The sequence below is a fragment of the Ahaetulla prasina genome, chromosome 1 (genome assembly GCF_028640845.1).
Source record: "Ahaetulla prasina isolate Xishuangbanna chromosome 1, ASM2864084v1, whole genome shotgun sequence".
In the NCBI taxonomy this organism is placed as follows: Eukaryota; Metazoa; Chordata; class Lepidosauria; order Squamata; family Colubridae; genus Ahaetulla; species Ahaetulla prasina.
The window spans coordinates 36028013-36050612 of NC_080539.1; the positions used below are offsets into that span (position 1 = coordinate 36028013).

At 39.6% G+C, this 22600-nt stretch overlaps 1 long non-coding RNA gene across 1 annotated transcript in view; it reads left to right on the forward strand.

The window, feature by feature from the left end:
* Nucleotides 1–1287: 1287 nt before the first annotated feature.
* The window catches only part of LOC131189048 (uncharacterized), a 90790-nt gene continuing 69477 nt past the window's right edge, over nucleotides 1288–22600 (forward strand). Inside the window, exons 1-2 of the long non-coding RNA XR_009152887.1 lie at nucleotides 1288–1367; nucleotides 1614–1743. This is a non-coding gene — a long non-coding RNA (uncharacterized LOC131189048). The remainder of the gene's footprint in view (nucleotides 1368–1613; nucleotides 1744–22600) is intronic.

Here is a 22600-nt window from a genome sequence, read left to right on the forward strand (position 1 = left end):
GCTTCCAGAGATCTGAGAGGCGATGTCAGTAGAAGGAAGGGGGGGGCAGGCCTGGATAAGTGCTGAGTCATGGAGCCACACCCCATGGCCTATATAAAGGACCAGCCAGAGTCAAGCAACTTTGAGTCAAGCAAAGTCTCATCTGGTTTGCTGAAGTCACACCTTGGATTCCTGCCTGCCCTGAGAAATCTGAAAGGAATTTGGCAAAGCTGCAGAGGCTTCGTGGCCACGCTTGATACAGACTTCCCAGACCCAGTTGTCAGAGGGGGAGGGGGACACGACACTGCCTTGCACTCCTGCAGGTCTTCCCTCTGCTTGGAAAGCCTATGCTCCTAGTCTTTAGTACGGTGCTTCTGCTGAGCCTCCTTCTTAGCCAGATCCAATTTGAACTGAGCTGTTTTGCCAACTCTTTCTCGTGGTGGCTGCTTAGCTCCAACAACTGCTTCCTGTTGGGGCCCTAAGGAGCCCAGGCGGGCAAGCGAGAAGGGGCTGGGAGGGGAGGGATGAGTAGAAGCTGGTGAGGCTCCCCTTGACATGAGTGACACTGAGTTGGCTACACCCACCCAGTCACATGACCACCTAACCACTCCCACTGGTCATTAGGCAGATCATATTATTGGTCCACGGGATTTAAAATTATGAATTTAGTGGTCCCTGAGGTCTGAAAGGTTGGGGACCCCTGGTATACACCAATTTGACATATCTTGTCAAGGAAATATCTCAGGAAGGTGATTAAATTTTTTATTAGGTGCCTATATGGCCTGTTGCATCAACATCTGGAACCATCAATGGCATCAAGCCCCTTGTGTTTTAATGTTTTTAATGTTTACCTTCTAAGTTTAATGTTTACCTGTTTTTAATGTTTCATGCTGCTTAGAGTTGCCTCTAGATAAAATGGGTGGCACACAAATCTTATAAATAAATAATAACTGAATAGTTTAGAGAAATTTCTGCAACAAATGCTCATTTTTATCTTTAATTTACTCGAATTAATGGACCCAACAATTTTAGTGAATATAATGTACAATGGCTGAGTTCATACAACACACAAAACTTCAAACAATAAGCCATAGATCATAGTATGGCTGTGTGAAAACAACTGGGAGAGAATCTGTAACATTCTTTCAGAGCAAAGAAAATGCTACAAACATGAATACAAACATTGTACTGTTGTTCCTGCTGCTGTGCTTCCCAGCAGATCACTACATTCCATCAAAGAACTATCTGTTATTCTCCCACAGTTTTCCTTCTCTTCTTTTGTGGTGCTACCATTCCCCGTCTTACAGCAACACTGATACTGTAGTAGTTCTGATAGACAGTCATGAAGTTCTTACTTGTGTGTCTTATTCTCTTCCTCTCATTGTCAAGTAAGATACTTTTCTGCTTGTGTGTGTATGTGTGTGTATGTGTGTGTGTGTGTGTGTGTGTGTGTGTATGCATGATTACACTACTATAGTTGAGAGAGTTGAAATCATAAGAAACTTTATCCGTAGTCTGATAGGTTTGAATTACTCTGAACGCAAATAGCTGCATTCTCTATCTAGAAAATGATTTCACTGAAGAAAATTTTTTATTTATGATGTTCAGTATTACTTTTTTGTTTAATTTTCTAGGATTTACCCAAGCCAAAAAGAAAAGATGTTCAGAGGGTGGTGTGTGCCGACCTTACAAAGAATGTTATAGGGAAGAGACATACTGGGGACGCTGCCCTTGGAACCGTAAGAAGATCTATTGTTGCTTCTGGTAAGTTAGATCCAGTCAAAGAGCAAATATATATTCATTGAATATTATGCTGACCATTTAATGTAGGAATAATGGTATTCAGATCTCAGTTTATGGTATCATTGTTCTCATGTTTGAAAATTCATTTAGAAATGAAATTATAATTTATCTACCAGCCACTTTTATCCAGTAACCTGTATAAAAATAGTAAGTCTCCACCTCACTTGTTAAAAAGTATTATGTTATTGTTGCATTTTTGTCATAGATGCATGCCAAAATAATAAGAGCATATAAAAATACCTCATGCTTGGATATTGGCTCTTTTGAGATTTGATAGGAGCTTTCATGAAACAATTTAAGCATGAAAGCGAGATACTTACAAGTTAAAGTCACAAGATTGAATATTTTGCTCACTATCCAGTTCTGAAATTGCATTCTATATTTTCAGAATTTTGGAAGCTGCAAAATGTCCCCTTCGGCTTTTTCTTTCAGGGCACTGGAGTTTCGCCAGTGTTGTAGATAAATGAAGAATAGGAGATCTTAATTCATCCTTTACCAAGTCTGTTAATATGATTGGACTAACATTCACAAACATTCACAAAAGTGGCTCAGGGGCTAGGACGTTGAGCTTGTCAATTGAAAGGTCAGCAGCTCAGCGGTTTGAATCCCTAGTGCTGCCGTGTAACAGGGTGAGCTCCCGTTACTTGTCCCACCTTCTGCCAACCTAGTAGTTTCGAAAGCACATAAAAATGCAAGTAGAAAAAATAGGGACCACCTTTGGTGGGAAGGTAACAGTGTTCCCTGTGCTTTTGCCGTTGTCATGCCGGCCGCATGATCACGGAGACGTCTTCGGACAGCGCTGGCTCTTCTGCTTTGAAACGGAGATGAGCACCACCCCCTAGAGTCAGCAACGACTAACACGTATGTGCGAGGGGAACCTTTACCTTTACCTTTAACATTCACAGCCACATTGGAGACTAGTTAGAAATACTGGAGTTCTGGTTCTGGGGAACCATAAAGTTGCCAATTGTTGCCTTAACTGACTGAGAGTTAGGGGAATACTCAACTGCCTTTTAAAGACTAGTTGCTCAGTTTTCACAAAACACTAATTTTACCTAAAATCAAATGTGTAATGTGCTGCATGTTTTGGAGATCACAGTGTGGGAACCTATTCACTGTCTTATTCTATTCTTTCAATCAGATCATAATACTAAGCATTAATGTGGTTTAATTTGGTTTATTTTAGGAAGAAGCAAAACATAATATATAAATACATCAATTGTGCTTAAAGTATTAAAACCACTGCTTGTATTTATCTTGCTGCCGTTAACTATTTTGAATGCAAGATTTGCTATTTCTAATAGCCAAGGAGGCTAGAGCAAGAAAGCTACACAAAGTAGTCTGTCAATTTAAGAATAATGTTTTTAAGAAACATTTTTTTAAAAAAACTTGAAACATCTTACTTCTTCAAAGGGAAAACCATGCAGAACCTTTTTTTAAAAAAAGTGCTTTGCTATGAAAGGATTTTATTTCTCTAAGCTCCCTCTTTTTTATTAATAATTTTTTTATTATTTTTTTCTTTAAAAACAAAAACAAAAGAAACGTTTTCATTTTACAACAGTTCCATATCGGTGTCTAGTTCACCAATATCTTCTTGCCTTATATTTTTTAAGAGTAAAAAAGGACTAGAACATTTCCTCCTGCCCAAGACCACATGGCAAGAAAATTTTTGATAAAAAGTTGCTGCCAACTGATATCTGGAAGGAGATGAGGATGGTTGCCTTGGCCAGATTCCTTCCCTTTGTGTTGTGTCACTCAGCCCAGTTCTTGAGTTAAGGGACTGGTCAAGCTATCTGCTTGATTGCAGAGGATTTTGATGTTTCTTTTGAAGTAGAATGAATGAGAGGCATTTTGTTAAACAAGCAAGCAAGCAAGCAAACCTTTTAATATAATGGAATCAAGCTGGAGGACTTACAGGCTGTGACCATATTGTCTAACATTTTCCTATAAAGTTCCAATCCAGTAGAATGATGTAGGAAGATTCTGCATTTTTACATGAGATCACTTAGTATCTCGAGGATAAGCTCACTGAAGTACCACATATTGGTAATCTCACAATATGTGTGTTTGTGTGCACATTAGCATGTGTGCCGACAAGCCTATGAAAATGTTGTTAAGCAAAATACGTTCTTGTTCAAATAGAAGCTAGATAATAACCTGTCAGCTTGATTGCTTGATTGGATCCTGACTGAGCAGGATTAGGATGCATTGCTTCTAAGATTTCTTCCACTCCAGGATGTTGTGATCTGAATGGATCTTAAACATTACAAAACAGTATGGGGAAACTTAGCAAGTTCAATTCATTAATATATTTGGCACAATACTGGAAGAAAGAAGAGGTACCTACAATAGAAGAATGGATACTGAAAGTCATTAATTTGGCTGAGATGGCTAAAATCTCAGCGTTTTTAAAAGACAATACGCAGCAAAGATATTTAATTGAATGGAAAAAATGGATTGATTATTTACAAAACAGATATCAGATTAAGAAATATCAGATTGCCTTTGAATAATTAGAAAGTTATTTTATGTAATGGGGAGGGGGTTGGGAGATGAAAAGCTTTGGACGTGGTTATTTGGATTGGAAGGGAAAATTTTATTCTATGTTTGGTTTATGTATAACAATACCTTGTGATTGACCCGGGAAGCCGGGGAGGAGGGGAAGGGGTTTTTGGGAGGAGGGGAAAAGGGGGAAAATGTTTTTGTTTTTTAAAACTCTTTCAATAAAAAAAAAATTAATATATTTGGCATACATGAATTGGGGTTAATAGGAGCTGGGTTTATTTGTCAACTGTCAACCCTGAAGTTGACCTGACTGAAGCCATTTTCTTTCTTATTGCTTCAGTGCTGATATAGCCTGGAGCTGAGGCGAAGGGAGGGGGGAAGTAGAGATAGTTTTTGGTGTTGTAGTCAAAATAAAATTCTTTCCCTGGGGAACCAAGGACATTTGTGCAGGTGTTCAGAAGGAGGAGGCTGGGATCATCTAACAACTGGACTGTATGCTGCTTGGGCCTTGTGACTGGTGACTGGGGGGGAAGTGACAAAACTTTTACTTTTATTTAGGTCAAAATCAATGGGACCTTTAGAGCCAGTTTTCACCAGGTTTGTACCAATATGATATATCCCAATAAATTGTTCTTTGAGGAAAATGCTTGCCTCGGAGTTCTCCTTGTGGATGTATTACTTGGAGCCCTGATATCAACATACATGGATTAAACTTCATTAAAAGGATGCCAAGATAAGAATAAGAGTTTACCAATCATCAACCAATCATCTTGATGGCTATGTTAATTTTAGCTTTTCTTGTCAACCGGAAGGCAGATTCACTTAACAACCATGTCACTAACTTAATAACTGCAGTTATTCACTTTTCTGAATGTAATATATTACTTATTTGCCAGATATTCTTCCTACTTTTTCTTCTCTTTTGTATATGTGTCTATGTGAAAACAATGCCTTGGACCTTTCAGAAAAGAAGCTTAAGAAGAGCCCTACTGAATAATACTAGGAATATCTGGCATCTTGCTGTGGATCCTATGTTTCTTATCTTCTGTCCAAGTTCTCTAAGAAATAACTTTTTTGCAAGTTTGTTTCTTTTATTTTAGTCTGTTTATCAAAATGTATCAAAATATTTCAACGATTACATTATAAAAACGAAGTTAAAGATATTACTTGTATGTGTTTCTCCTTGAAAAGTATGTCAATAATTCAAAATCAGGTTGTTTATTGTTGTCCTTCTGGCTGATTCATTTCTTCCAACACATCAATGATGTATTTTGAACTACCAACAGCTGAAACAATATGCTTGTTATTATTGCTAAATCATTTGAATAAAGCTCAGCAAATTTTATCTGAGTGTACAAGGTCTGTCGGCGGCGTAGTTTTTATAAGTATTTTCCCTTCCAATGCTGCCTTCATGCCCTGAAGTTCTAAATATCTAAAATCACACATGACTCCCTAATTTTACAGTGATTAAGATTCATGTTCCATAATAAAATTTCTATGACTCTGTAAATTATGATGGAGATGCTGAAATAATGTCTAGATAGAACAAATCAGTGCTTTAATTTAATGGCAAGAAAGACTCTTTGAGTAGCAACAAACATAGCAACAAGGCAGTGATGTGGCCACTGAAACAGTATTTCACCTATCCTGGTGAGCCAAAAACATTCACATATAGCAGAAAATTCTACCTCTGTAGGTAGAAAATGAGACATAGTACTTCTTGGCACTTACTTTGGAGGGAAGGCTTGAATATTTACTTATTTCTGTATTTATCGTAATTAGGAATTGCCCATCTTTCTTCCTTTTGCCAATACAAGTAGTTCTGAATTTACAACTATTCATTTAGTGACCGTTTGAAGTTACAGTGGCACTGAAAAAGTGACTTAAGACCATTTTTCACACTTAGGATCATCGCAGCATCCCCATGGTCACAGGATCAAAATTTGGATGCTTGTCAACTACTCATATTTATGACGGTTGCAGTGTCCCGGGGTCACGTGATTACATTTTGTGACCTTCTGACAAGTGAAGTCAAGGGGAAGTCAGATTCACTTATCAATCATGTTACTAACTTAACAACTGCAGCGATTCACTTAACAGCTATGGCAAAAAAAGTAATAAAATGGGACAAAATTCACTTAACAACTGTTTCACTTAGAGACATAAATTTTGGGGTCAATTGTGGTCATACATTGAGGACTGCCTGTACAAAAAGAGGCACAAGCTGTGGACCCAGCCTGGATTTGAACCCAGATTTTTCTTCTAACAATTGGTGACCACAAAGGGACCTTAGACTAACCTGGCTGGAGGCATTCAGAGCTTGCACTTTATATTATTCTCAGCCGCACCCAAACTCTTGCAAGCCTATGTCAGGAAGAGATTTACAGATTTTGGAAAGCAAAGGAGTTTGACTGTAAAATCCAGCAGGTTGCAACAGGGATTGAGAACTTGGACTTAACTGGGTAGTTGTTATCTTGCTGTCTCATCTAGCTGGGTAACAGAGGTGCCTGAACTCCATTAGGAAGTCCTCCCAAATGCAAGGTTACTCAAAAAGTGGAAAGAAAAAAGGATAAATATAAGGAAGTGCTCCGACTTCACTAGGAAGTCTTCCCAGGTGTGTACAACACTCCAAACTGTAAGCGGGACACATGTGTCATTTAGGGCCAATGGGGAATTCTGCAATAGAAGTCTTCCCAGTTTCCCCTTTGGAAGGTTGCTTGTTGAGTGGGACAGAAGGAAAATGATTGTCCGGGGAGGAATAAGAAAAGACATGCAGAGTGCTTATATAGGAAATCAGAGATACAGTTAGGAATCTAATTTGGCCAAATGATGGTACTTTCAAATATGCAATATTAAAACCTCTAATGAGGCCACAATTAAAGACATTATACTTATCCCATAGGTTTTGGTGGCACAGAACTTTCCAATTCTGTTACCACCATCCCCAATCACAACTCATCCTATCCCCAAGTTCCCACTTGGATTGCGTAGACTATGGCTGGGACCAGTCTAGCCCCATTCTCACTCAACTGAATACAGAGGAATAGGATGGAAGGGCACCTGGAAAATTCATGGTACCATTTTTACAGAAATGCATTCCCAGCCTAACCTAAGGGCAAGCAGAATATACCCTTAGCCCTCCCCCTCTTTTCATCATTGGATTTGGTTGTTGTTATTATCATTATCATTATTTAGTGTATGATGTCAACATGACAGAAGAGAAATAAACATATACACACAATCCATTTAATTATATACAAATTTTTTAATGGGGACATGGCAGTGGCCTTATAACTGAATGTCCAATTTATCTATCCAAGCAATTGCCTGAGGTGTTGCTTCCTGCAGATCTTCTAGGGAACCAGAGAACACATGTCATGGGCAATCTTGCACAATATGTTTAATACTTTGCATATCAGCACCATAATTATAACAAGGGAAATCTTTCCATTCCCATTGATACAGGGCAGAGGCACTTCTTCCAGTATCACACCAAATTCTGTTCAATTTTGTCCAGACAGAAGAGGCAGTCAGAACCAGGTGGTTTGGTAGAAGGATCACTAATGACCAGGTCACAGGAAGGTACCTTGGGCCACGCCTCTCTCCAGGCATTCTTGGGGTTAAACTGGGTGGATGTTAAGTGACTAGCTGTTTTCCATGCTGGCCTATAGGATTTCAGTCTTGTAATGGGCTGTGCATTGTTCTGGCCATGATTGGGGAAGGTCTTGTTGTTCAGCATCCTTGACATAGCTGAATGAGCTGCAGCTGTACTGACCTTTTGAGCCTCATAACCATGACAAACAAAAGTGCATAAAATCAAATTGGATTTGGTGATTTAGTAAAATGAGTACTTCTAACTAACCTAAAAGCTAAAGCTTCTCTTAGACAGAAAGATAATGTTTCTTTAAGTTAAAAATTTGAGCAGGGTGAAAACTGTAAGATTTAAGTTCTACAGCAAAAAGGTCTGGTGATGGTGTATAAAACTTAAGAGCTTTGAACTTCTCATTTTCCCCCCCTTTGCGTGCACCCGTGGTCCAACTGTTGTGCATGTGTGTATGGTATTTATTTATTTACTTATTTACCATATTTTTCGGAGTATAAGTCGCACTTTAGTTTTTGGGGAGGAAAATAAGAAAAAAGCTGATTGGCAGGTGGCTTGGCCTCCCAGAATACCCCCAATCAGCTGTTCCCAGAGGTGAATTTTAGCAACAGGTTCCTGGGTTCTGAGCTCTGTGCCTTGCTTTTTTTTGGTTTTTTCCCCTGCCTCTGAAACTCTGTTTCAGAAAAAACCCTTTTCTGCCTCTGAAAGCCTCCAAAACAGAACTTCAGAAAAAAAAGTCTCTGAAGCTCTGTTTGGAAGCTTGTTTTCTGAAGCTCTATTTGAGGGGCTTTTTTTCTGAAGCTTCTTTCAGTCTCTGAAACCTCCATTTGAGAAGCTGCATGGGCTACATTCCAAATATAAGATGCAGCCAGATTTTCACCCTCTTTTTTGGAGGGGAAAGGTGCATTTTATACTCCCAAAAATACAGTATGTATATATGTATGTATGTATGTATGTATGTATGTATGTATGTATGTATGTATTATTTATTTATTTCATCAAGCATGTATTAGGTAACAGATATAAGTATAAACATGATTATGATTACATGAACAGGGAACATTAGGACAAGGATGGTGGGCATGCTGGTGCGCTTATGCACACCCCTTAAAGATTTCTTAAGAATGGGGTGAGGTCAACACTAGACAATCTAAGGTTAAAATTATGGGGGTTAGGGGAAGAAACCACAGAGACAGGTAGTGCATTCCAGACATTGACAACTCTGTTACTGAAGTCGTATTTTCTGCAATCAAGTTTGGTGCGGTTTTGTTGTGTCTATGCCTCCCCGAGCAGGGCCCCCTGCCAGAAAGTGACTCAGAAGGTGAGGGGGAAGGGCCATCAGGACTTACCTCTGGAGCACCGGCTTCCCTGGCTCAGCTCCAGGAGCCAGAGGCAGGCCAGGTGGAGGAGATAATGAGGCCTCCGTCCCCTGACTCTTCCCCCTTCAGCCTTCAGACCCAGCTGATGGCAATCAGGCCTGGCTGGACCCTAGGTTTCGTATGCAGGAGAGGCGGGAACAACAGAAGCAGGGGTGGGGCAGGCCTAGGAAGTGCTGAGTCACGGAGCCACACCCCACAGAGTATAAAAGCAGCCCTGGCTGCTCGGCTGCTCTGTGACGAGCAAAAATTGAGCTGAACTATTTAACTCGGGGAGAAGTGAGCTGAATTCTTTGACTCTTGGAGAATTGAGCTGAACATTCGGCCTGGACTGCTGACTTCCTGGTTGCCTGGCAACCTCAAGATAAAAGGGAGACTTTGGCAGGCAGCTGCACATTTCCTGCCAGGACTGATAGCAGCCGTGAACTCAATTACTGACTCGTTTAGCCAGCTTGCGTGGCTGAGGTCAGGAGGGGACAGAACAGGTTTGTATCTGTTATGTGCTTGTGTATTGTTGTGGTTGAAGCTGAAGTAATCATTGACAGGTAGGACATTGTAGCAAATCATTTTATGTACTACGCTTAGGTCAAACCGAAGACAGCAAAATTCTAAGTCCAAAATTTGGAATCTGGTGGCATAAAGTATTCTGTTGCGAGCAGAGGAGTGGAGGACTCTTCTTGTGAAATATCTCTGGACTTGTTCAATTGTATTAATGTCCGATATGCAGTGTAGATTCCAGACACATAGCTGTATTCAAAAATTGGTCTAGCAAAAGTTTTGTATGCTCTAGTTTGTAGTTCAATATTACCAGAGAAAAAGCTACGCAAGATTAGGTTAACAACTCTTAATGCCTTTTTGGCAATGCTGTTACAGTGAGCTTAGATTATTAGAGATGAGTACTCAGAGGTCCTTGACAGAGTGAGGGTCATCTCAAGGTCAAATCCACCCAGGTTGTATTTTGTGTTCTGATTTTTTTTGGCATCGTATAAGACAGAGCATTTGTTGGTAGAGATTTGGAGTTGCCAATTGTTTAACATTCTAACACATAGTCAAGGTCTCTTTGTAAGGTAGAAGCATTGGTGGTGGTGTTGAATAGTCTTACATCATCAGTGAAGAGAACACAGTTACTTATAATATGATTGCAAAGGTCATTTATGTAAAATATAAAGAGTGTGGGTCCTAAAACGCTACCTTGGGAGACATCACTTTTAACAGGTGCAGGGTTTGATAGGGTGTTCCCTATTTTGACTACTTGTTACCTGTTTGATAGGAATGCAGCTATCCACTTATGCAGAGATCCAGAAATGCCATAAAATTTTAGTTTTAGAAGTATCTTATTGTGTACTACTGAATCAAAGGCTTTACATAAGTCTATATAAATTTTATCTATTGCTTTACCTTGATCAAGTTATGAAGTCCATATGTTTTTGCAGTGTAGAAGTTGCAGATTGCAGGACAGGTTTTTTTCTGAAGCCAAACTGCTTATTAGAGAGTAGGTTGTTTGTCTCTAAGTAGAGGGAAATGGATTGGTTTATGATTGATTCCATGACTTTGCAGGTGACACAACATAATGAGATTCGTCGGTAATTTTCTTTTTTTTTTTTTTTTTTTTTTTTTATTCAAAAAGTTTTTATTAGTCAAAAAAGGTTTATACAAATACATATCAGGTATGGTAAATTTTCATTTTTCTTATCTAAAATAAGAATTTTACTCAAATTTTTTAACACATACAACAGCCATAAGGCAAGCAGGTGACACGAAGTAGCTAAGTTTGCAAATTTTAAATACGTAATAAAGAAGAGTCAAGAATAAACAGAATATCGTACAAAGGAGAATAAGGAAAACCAACACAATCCCAAATATCTTTATCACTTCCTAGTTTTGGATCTCAGAACTCTGGGTTCAGCCTGACCCAACTCCAGGGCCGCAACAGCGGCAGCCGCTCAGCCCCATGATCTATAACCTCCCTTCTTCAATTCCTGGGTCATCTGATTCCAGGAAGGCTTTGTGTTCCTCCACATAGGCCGTAGCCTCCGCAATTGTACTGATTTTTTCGTAATGCCCTCCCGGAAAATCATCAATCCCTCTGGCATCAGCCATCTGAAGCCCACTCCTTCTGGTACAATTTGCTTGACAAAAAATAATATTTCTTTCTTTTTTCACGTACCTGTCTGGGAATCTGCCTCAGAATGGCTATCTCCCTGCCCCTGTAAATCAGTGCCCCACTCCTATGTTTTCTAAGAATTTCATCTCTCGTCTCTCTTCTCACAAATTTGACATGAACCTCTCTGGGAACTGCATGCGTGCGTGCATATTGTAATTAACTCTATAAACTCGATCCACATCCCAATTCATGAAATCAACACCTCTCCCAAGAAATTCTCCCAACAATTTAGTCACAACATCTCTCAAGTCTTCTTGGTCCACTTCTTCCAAATTTTGAAACCTAAGGAAATAAGACATTTTATCCATCTGTAGTCCAAGCACAGCATTGCCTGTCGTCTCCTCTCTTTTCTGCACTGCCGCATCTCACCCTCCAAACCTTCCACTTTCTGCTTGTTTTCTGCTGAAACTTGTTGAGTATCCTTTAAATCCTTTTGGATAGTCACAATTTCTGCTCTTATTTCATCCAATTTCTTGTCCATATTAGATAACTTTTCCAAAATTCTCTCCATCTCTCCAGCAGTTGGTCTCTGACCTTTTGCCATTAAGGAGAAAAAAATACAAAATCCTCAGGCAGGCACGGTATCCTTGTAATTTCCTCCGGATCCACCAGGGGGCACTCACAGGAGCAACGAGTCCAGAGTACAGTTAGTCAACCAGGAAGCCGAAGGGAAGTGATGTCATCAAAATTCTCATAGTGAAGGCGGAAGCTGGACGCCACCACTGTTCCCCAGAAGGAGGGGCCTCAAACCTTCCCTCCTAAATTTCTCCATCACCTCTTCTCTCCAGAGCTCCACAAAACCGGTAATCTTCTTATTTTAAGTTCTCCTCTCTCCAGAATAACTCGTGCTCCTTCCAACCGCAGGGGAGAGAAAACCCCCCCGCACTCCGGAGCACTCCACTCACGCCACCGATATTCCCTTCCTTCTCCTCCTCAATTCTTCTCCGTGCCCTGTTCACCACCAGGCTGCTGCAGTTATAAATCCAATGCCCGGTTTTGGCATCGTATAAGACAGAGCATTTGTTGGTAGAGATTTGGAGTTGCCAATTGTTTAACATTCTAACACATAGTCAAGGTCTCTTTGTAAGGTAGAAGCATTGGTGGTGGTGTTGAATAGTCTTACATCATCAGTGAAGAGAACACAGTTACTTATAATATGATTGCAAAGGTCATTTATGTAAAATATAAAGAGTGTGGGTCCTAAAACGCTACCTTGGGAGACATCACTTTTAACAGGTGCAGGGTTTGATAGGGTGTTCCCTATTTTGACTACTTGTTACCTGTTTGATAGGAATGCAGCTATCCACTTATGCAGAGATCCAGAAATGCCATAAAATTTTAGTTTTAGAAGTATCTTATTGTGTACTACTGAATCAAAGGCTTTACATAAGTCTATATAAATTTTATCTATTGCTTTACCTTGATCAAGTTATGAAGTCCATATGTTTTTGCAGTGTAGAAGTTGCAGATTGCAGGACAGGTTTTTTTCTGAAGCCAAACTGCTTATTAGAGAGTAGGTTGTTTGTCTCTAAGTAGAGGGAAATGGATTGGTTTATGATTGATTCCATGACTTTGCAGGTGACACAACATAATGAGATTCGTCGGTAATTTTCTTTTTTTTTTTTTTTTTTTTTTTATTCAAAAAGTTTTTATTAGTCAAAAAAGGTTTATACAAATACATAACAGGTATGGTAAATTTTCATTTTACTTATCTAAAATAAGAATTTTACTCAAATTTTTTAACACATACAACAGCCATAAGGCAAGCAGGTGACACGAAGTAGCTAAGTTTGCAAATTTTAAATACGTAATAAAGAAGAGTCAAGAATAAACAGAATATCGTACAAAAGAGAATAAGGAAAACCAACACAATCCCAAATATCTTTATCACTTCCTAGTTTTGGATCTCAGAACTCTGGGTTCAGCCTGACCCAACTCCAGGGCCGCAACAGCGGCAGCCGCCTCAGCCCCATGATCTATAACCTCCCCTTCTTCAATTCCTGGGTCATCTGATTCCAGGAAGGGTTTGTGTTCCTCCACCTAGGCCGTAGCCTCCGCAATTGTACTGATTTTTTCGTAATGCCCTCCCGGAAAATCATCAATCCCTCTGGCATCAGCCATCTGAAGCCCACTCCCTTCTGGTACAATTTGCTTGACAAAAAATAATATTTCTTTCTTTTTTCACGTACCTGTCTGGGAATCTGCCTCAGAATGGCTATCTCCCTGCCCCTGTAAATCAGTGCCCCACTCCTATGTTTTCTAAGAATTTCATCTCTCGTCTCTCTTCTCACAAATTTGACATGAACCTCTCTGGGAACTGCATGCGTGCGTGCATATTGTAATTAACTCTATAAACTCGATCCACATCCCAATTCATGAAATCAACACCTCTCCCAAGAAATTCTCCCAACAATTTAGTCACAACATCTCTCAAGTCTTCTTGGTCCACTTCTTCCAAATTTTGAAACCTAAGGAAATAAGACATTTTATCCATCTGTAGTCCAAGCACAGCATTGCCTGTCGTCTCCTCTCTTTTCTGCACTGCCGCATCTCACCCTCCAAACCTTCCACTTTCTGCTTGTTTTCTGCTGAAACTTGTTGAGTATCCTTTAAATCCTTTTGGATAGTCACAATTTCTGCTCTTATTTCATCCAATTTCTTGTCCATATTAGATAACTTTTCCAAAATTCTCTCCATCTCTCCAGCAGTTGGTCTCTGACCTTTTGCCATTAAGGAAAAAAAAATACAAAATCCTCAGGCAGGCACGGTATCCTTGTAATTTCCTCCGGATCCACCAGGGGGCACTCACAGGAGCAACGAGTCCAGAGTACAGTTAGTCAACCAGGAAGCCGAAGGGAAGTGATGTCATCAAAATTCTCATAGTGAAGGCGGAAGCTGGACGCCACCACTGTTCCCCAGAAGGAGGGGGGGCCTCAAACCTTCCCTCCTAAATTTCTCCATCACCTCTTCTCTCCAGAGCTCCACAAAACCGGTAATCTTCTTATTTTAAGTTCTCCTCTCTCCAGAATAACTCGTGCTCCTTCCAACCGCAGGGGAGAGAAAACCCCCCCGCACTCCGGAGCACTCCACTCACGTTTACCGATATTCCCTTCCCTTCTCCTCCTCAATTCTTCTCCGTGCCCTGTTCACCACCAGGCTGCTGCAGTTATAAATCCAATGCCCGGTGTCACGGGCACAGCGCCCAGGCGACGACCAAAGTGATGGCCGCGGCCTGTGGCCTCCGAACCCCGCCGAGCCTAGGACGCGCCAGCATCGGTCCCCACAGTCCTGTATGTCGGCTGGGAGACCCCTGGCGAGCCGTCCGTGCGGCAGGTGTCCTTTTCGGAACACCTGGCCCCTAAGGGCCTCGGCGGCGGCCGGATTCGGGCGCTGGAGGCAGGAGAAGCCTTCCAGACGTCCGTTGCCGCTGGATACCGGAAGTCGTCTCCATTCGTCGGTAATTTTCAACTAGGCTGGGCTCACCCTTTTTGAAGATAGGGATGATCGTGCCTAGTGACCATAAATTAGGCAAGGAGCTGGTTCTGAAAGATATTTCGTAGATTATGCGAAGAGGTTCTGCTATGCTAGTTGAGAGCTTTTTTAAGAAGTAGGCACATAATCATACACATAATCATAACAATGCATAATTGTATGTATTGTTGTGGCTTTTGTGTCGTTGGTGGAAGAGAGAGTTGATGTGAAATGATGAGTTGATTGCATTGTTGGTGGCTGCTGCTTTTCCTGCTGCTATCCATTCAGTTGTGTCCAACTCTTGGCAATTCTACAGACCAGGTCTCTCCACATCTTCCAATCTTGCACTGCTTCTTTGAGTTTTTCTATGCTCTGGCTGGTGTCAGCTTTGATGGTATAAAGCCATATTGTTTTTTGATGGCCTGGTTTCCTTTTACTGTTCACTCTTCCAAACTTAATTGCTTTTTCCAATGAATTTCCCCGCACGATATGGCCAAAGTAAGTGAAACACAGTTTCATGATTTTGCCTTCTAGTGACATGGCCAGTGTTAGGCACACCAGTACTTGTTTGTTACTTACTTTTGCTGTCCAAGGAATATTCAGGAGCTTTCCCCAACATCACAACTCAAAAAAGTCAATTTTCTTCCTGTCTTGCTTTTTTTAAGGTTCACCATAGGTAGTTATGAGGAACACAATAGAGCAGACTAACCTACATTTGGTTGCCAGGCTGATGCCTTGCTTTTCCATATTTGTCTCATGTTCATCATTGCTGTGTGACCCACTGCAATCTAACATTTTATTTCTGTACTGCATTCACTGCTTCAAGCTATCTGCGATCCTAGGAAAGAAAATTTTTTCATGCATTCTATCTCTTTATTGTCAATTTCTATTTTGTAATAACTGCTGAATGTGTTCACAGAGTAATTTAGGCAGATTTAATTGTACTCTTTTCAAATAGTCCTCATCAATCTTTCCTAGACCTAACTGTCAGCACTAGCCTTCACATATTTTATTCTTTATATTATTTGACTTTATTACTTAATACCAAGTCAATTGGACCCTGAGTTTTTCTTATTACCCTTCCTGCACCCACTTATTACATATAAATAGCAGATAATAGCAGCAGCTCAATGTTATTTCTAATCTACAAGGCACCTTTAGTGATACAGTTGGCTCTGAGAATTTCCTCATCACCTGCTTCTTGTGAAGATTTCTATAAACCTCTATAGCACCCAAAGTTGCAATATCCCAAGAACACAGATTGCAATAGTCATTTCTACACTTAATTTTGCTTTAAGAACAAACCGTTAATAGTCCTTGAGCAACACTTTACATTTAATCGTGCATTAAGATGAAACTGTTGAAAGTCCTTGAATAATCTTTTTTTTAAAAAAAGTTTTTTTTTTATTTGCATTTATATCCCGCCCTTCTCCGAAGACTCAGGGCGGCTTACACTATGTCAAGCAATAGTCTTCATCCATTTGTATATTATATACAAATTTTCTTATACACATATTATAGATGTACATTTTCTTATTCATAGATAATCATACATATTCTCTCTAAGGAAAGCACAAAAATAAAACATTTTAATTACATTTGGAGTTGCTCTTCTACCCTTTCTTTCCCTCTGTTTTACAACAAACCTTCTTCTTCTCTTTTCCCTCCCTCCTTCTTCTCCTTTCCTACCTTCTTCCTCCTCCTCTCCTTCCTCTCCCCACTCCTCTTCTCTTTCCCTCCTTTCTACCTTCTCTCCTACTCTTATCCCCTGACTTATCCTCCTCTCCTTCTCCTGCCCTCCATCCCTCTCTCTCCTTCACCTCCTCTACCTTCTATTCCTCTCTTCTTTCTTTCTTTGTTGTATGATATTTCCCTTGTTTGGTATCTGAGCAACTCCAATCTTCTAATAATATATACTGTCTTTTCGGTTTCTTTTTTATTTTACCCAATCCATCATTTCATAATTGTACATTTGTATCTCTAATCTTCTCTTCTTCATTCCCCTCCCCCATCCCCCTTTTCTATTTACTTGGCGATATCTGGGTTTCTATTTCTTCATAACCGTTTTGCTCATTTATTTTCCATTTATTAGCATTGTTTATCTATCTATTAGTCCTTGAATAATCTTGAGTAACTCTTTGTGGAAAGATCTGAACTGGAATAAGAATTTGAAACCTTCTCAAATTTACAAACTTTTTTCTCTTTCTCATTCCAGAGTGAAAGGGCTATTCATTCTGTCTCTTTTGGCATTTTTGCATGCTAATTTTTTGGCTTCAGGTAGTGTTTCCAAACATGCTGATTTCTAGATGCTTATCATCCTCCTTAATTGAGGGACTATGTGCCATCGGTGCTGACTCTTAGCATGCACAAAGATGGATCTTCCTCCAGCATGATTTGTGCTGCTCCTTCAATCATTCTAACATCATTACCCATTACAACCAAGTTCATCTACTGTCAGCTGGTGTTCTCATCTTCTAACATTCCCAGCATTAGAGACTTCTCCAGAGATCTAATTCCTTATGTAATATGTCCAATTAGGATAATTGGAGGTTACCTATTTCTCCCTCAAACGAGAATTCTCAGTTATTGTTCAATGATCCAGATATTTTCTTGTCTAGCCATAGAATGCGCCACTATCCAACACCAACTTCAAAGTTGTCAGTATCCTTCTATAATATATAATGTCTGCAGTCTTATGACAGGGAAAAAAAGTAAAGAAATTATGTTTCAAGTATTCTTAAGTTCTGTACAGTCAGGAAAATATACCACAATTCATTATTTTCAGTAGTGATGGGCCTTATTTAAGTGAATTGTATCTATGAGTAGTTTGCATAATTAGTCAATAGGGTACAAGTGTACAGATAACTGATAATTTGCTTTGTGTGTATGAATCCTGACCAGGAGAAACAGAGATGGTGCAGTTCTTTCCTGATGCTTAAAAAGCTAAGGAGGATGCAGAATATATAGAAGCCACACAGCCTTTCTGGCAAAATCACTCTTTAAATCACAATAGACTTATGCATTTCCTATTTCCATATGTTAATGCTTTGAATTTAGTTCTTAGGTTGAGATTGTAGCAATTGGTAAAAATTGCAGCAATTTAAAGAAAGAGCTCTGGGTTGTTGTTTTTTCTGTGGCATTTGCTACAAGGTGGCTTTTGTTACAGCTATTTGATATTGGAAAGTGACACTGATGCTTTAGGAGATCCTGAACCTGTCCTCCTACATCCCTAATTTTAGAACCAATTAGAAGCTAATTAACCCCTGATGTGGCCATTTTAATAAACTTAATGTTTTATCTCACTTTTATTCTTTCTACTCATGTGTATAGTTCAGTCTCTGCTTCCCCAAACCTGTAATTTATTTCCACAACCTCTTTTATCCACTTCCCTCTTTGAATTCTCCTCTTCCAGTGCCTTTGAGGCAAGTGCATTTTGTAACTGAACTTTTCTTGGCTGGTTGCTTTGAACTGTTCATTGGCATCATCTTGCCCCAACCACAATGACTTGAGACTGCCTTTCTGGTTAGCAGCTCTGCCAGAGGGGATGTCAGACCTCCTTCAGCTTGAACCTCTAAGTAAGAATGATCTCTAACTCGGTTTATTGTGAAAGGCATAGTTTACTAGAAGTCAAATGAGTTGCAGTAATGCATAGCCCAAACTCAGGGATGCAGTGGCTCAGTGGCTAAGACACTGAGCTTGTCGATTGAAAAGTTGGCAGTTCAGCGGTTCGAATCCCTCCTGCCACGTAATGGGGTGAGCTCCCATTACTTGTCCCAGCTTCTGCCAACCTAACAGTTTGAAAGCACATAAAAAATGCAAGTAGAAAAAATAGGGACCACCTTTGGTGGGAAGGTAACAGCATTCCATGAGCCTTTGGTGTTTAGTCATGCCAACCACATGACCATGGAGACGTCTTCGGGCAGCGCTGGCTCTTTGGCTTAGAAACGGAGATGAGCACCACCCTCTAGAGTCAGGAATGACTAGCACATATGTGTGAGGGGAATCTTTACCTTTACTGTAGCCAAAACTGAATATTGTACACCAAAAACCCCAAGTCTAACTTTTCCCTCTCTTAGTTGCCTCCTATCACTGTGTTCCTATGTCCAATCAAATTCAAACAAGATGTTTTTAGAACAGTCACTTCAGGCATAGGTTTGGTATGCAGCTGCTTACCTTTCCCAGCCAAATGTCCTTGAAGCCCATATAGAACAGATACAGTCAAGTCTCATTTCACTTAATGCATTCCCCCCTCCCGTCCAGCCCCCCCTAAAGTTTATGGCAACTGATAATGAATATCTATGGTGATTCTCAGTCATCCAGGTCCTGTTTGTCCCAAAGGTGCTTTTTCAGGAGGCAACTGGAACTTTCTTCTTTTTTGTTTGAAGATATTTCACTTCTCATCCAAAAAGCTTATAGCAGAACCCCTAAGCATAATCTTTGATAAAGCTTTCACAACTAGTTGCCTTCCAAAACTTTGGTCTCTAGCCACAGTCATCCCTATCTTCAAAAAAGGAGATCCCAACCTAGTTGAAAATTACAGACCAATCTCTCTATGCTGCACCACCTGCAAAGTAATGGAATCTGTCATCAACCAAACCATTACCCTCAACCTCGAAACAAACAACCTACTCTCTAATAAACAATTTGGTTTCAGAAAAAAATTATCATGCAACTTACAACTTCTCCACTGCAAAAATATATGGACTACTAATCTTGATCAAAGCAAAGCAATAGATGCAATCTACATAGACTTTTTACTCAGTAGTACATGATAAACTTCTCCTAAAACTAAAATCCTACAGCATTTCAGGACCTCTTCACAATTGGATAACTGCTTTCCTGTCAAACAGACAAGAAGTGGTCAAAATAGGCAATGCTCTATCAAATCCTGTTCCTGTCAAAAGTGGCGTTCCTCAAGGCAGCGTTCTTGGACCAACGCTCTTCATATTATATAATTGATATTACAATGGAAGATAATACGTTATTATATGATGGATGTTATCGTATATTTGTTTATATGTTACTGTATATTTGTCTATATACATATGATTATAATAACGATGATAATGATGTTTGTTCATATGTTAAAACCTTGGACACCTAGAGAGCACACTCCTCAAGATATAAAAGAAATGTATGATATAAAACAATAAAAAATATTACAACAATAATTAATTTGTAATTAACCAATTAATGGGTAAGTTCTCCTACCAAAGTGGTACCTATTGATCTGCTCGCATTTTGCATGCTTTCAAACTGCTAGGTGGGCAGGAACTGGGGAAAATTATAGGTGTTTGCCCTGTCACACAGCTCTCAGGTCTAGAATCCATATGGTCACTTTTCTAGCTGATAAGTTTAAACACTAATCATTGTGTTCCTATGGCTACACTATACTACACTACATTACACTACACTACACTACACTACACTACACTACTTTATACTGGTATTATTATATTATAATAACATTACGTTATGTTACATTATATAATTATATTTTAATGTTGCTTATTCCTTATATTGTATGGTAATAATATAATAATATAGTATAATGTAATATTATATAGTATAGTATTGATTGATACGATATGAAATTATATTATGATACAATATTATGCAATACCATATAATATGAATAAGCAACATTAAAATAAAGAACTGCTGTAACAGAACAGAGCAACAGTGCTTTAGCAACAGTGTTGAGATCCATTCCGTTTCATAGCTAACATATTCGAAACAGTTTGTAAAAGTGTAAAAATAACAGTTTTCTGAACTAAACAATAGAGTGAGAGGCAACCTAAACTCATGAGGAATGTTGTCCAAATTGGTGGCCAGCAAATCAGAAGACATGTCCCTACAATTCTAAAATATGAGACCCTTTACGAGATGGAAGAAGGAAAGAGGTCATCCTTCCTCATCTCTTGATAGGGCAGAAGCCACTGGAAGATGGCAGACTTAAGGTAAAGGTAAAGGTTCCCAGAACAAATACGTGCTAGTCGTTGCTGACTCAAGGGGGCGGTGCTCATCTCCTTTTCAAAGCCGAAGAGCCAGCGCTGTCCGAAGACGTCTCCATGGTCATGTGGTCGGCATGACTCAATGCAAGAGGCGCACAGACGACGTGGTGGCTCAGGGGCTAGGACGTTGAGCTTGTTGATTGAAAGGTCAGCAGCTTAGCGGTTCGAATCCCTAGTGCTGCCGTGTAACGGGGTGAGCTCCCGTTACTTGTCCGAGCTTCTGCCAACCTAGCAGTTTCGAAAGCACGTAAAAATGCAAGTAGAAAAAATAGGGACCACCTTTGGTGGGAAGGTAATGGCAGACTTAGAGATATGCAGATCCAAAGAGTGAGAAAGTCTCAAATGAAGTGAGCAAAGGAGAATAAATTGGGTTTGATCTCATGTTGAAAATATGGTCAGACTGGACCTTCCTTTGGAGGAAACTTCCTTGGAGAAAGAGTCACTAGACTCACTTCACATGTGTTTCAGGCTGAGATTTAAGATGCAGTAGGTTTTGAATATGCTTGTAGTTTTGAACCTGCAGAAGAGCTTGCATGGAGGGGGAGCATCAGTCTTTGTGCTCCTTGATGTCACAGCAGCTTTTGATAATGCTGACCATGGTGTTCCTTTTCAACATCTGCAAGGGCTGGAAATAGGGGGCACCAATCTATACTTTCTCAAACAATAATTTCTGAATGTTGTCATTGTCAGTTGGTTTTGTAAAAGCATGAGTGACTGGGAGAAGGAACCTCCGATTCATGAATGGCTATAATTGGCATATTAGCTGCCAGCTGCTATTTAAACAGGAGTTTCAAGTCCAAGCATTTCCTAGTTATAAGACAAAGTTGTCATTCCTATTCCACAAAGAAACTAAAATGCCATGATTAACAGTATCAAAGGCAGAGGGACGTCTAGAAAGGTGGGAAAGGCAGTGATAATTCTTGCAGTCAGTCTCACTACAGGTTATCCTCAAAATATGGCATCAGTACCATACATGGTGTTACAATCAGACTGGAAGAGATCCAGGTAATCGGTTTACTCCAGAACTCTTTGCAATCACTGACCCACCATGTCTCAACAATCTTCCTAAAAAGGAGAGGTTATCATCAATTGGAAAAGGATCCAATCCAAACCACAGATGATCAGAACTCTGAATCTTTGGATTAGAAATTAAAAATGGGAACCTTTCATTTTACATGATTGAGTCTACAATTACAATTACTTGTAGACAATTACTGTTATTACTTGTTCCCTCTTTAACATTGCTGAGTGAAATATATGAAGCTGCTACAGTCTGTGTTCTTTATTGAAAGATTGTTACAAAAAGCCAGTAAAAATGAAATTATATGGTAGAACTGTCATATCACAATTATTAATAAAACTAAACTTAATAATCTAGTTACATTGCCTTGAGAAAGACTTTACTGGAAGTTGTTTCATGCATCCATAGATTGGATACTTTGCCCATTTATGAAGTTTAAATATATTAACATGACTGAGATGTGACAATAGCAGCCAACTTTAAATTCAGAATGTAGGGCTGCATTTTGGGCCCTTTGGGCATATTAATGTGAATTCAATGATCATTGCACTGGTAAGAACTTCTAAATGTATCAGATCCCTAAAGTTATAAAATCTCTCGATTAAAAATATTAGAGCTTAATATTGTGCAACACTGAAGGAAGCAAATGATGAGTTTGTGAGGAAA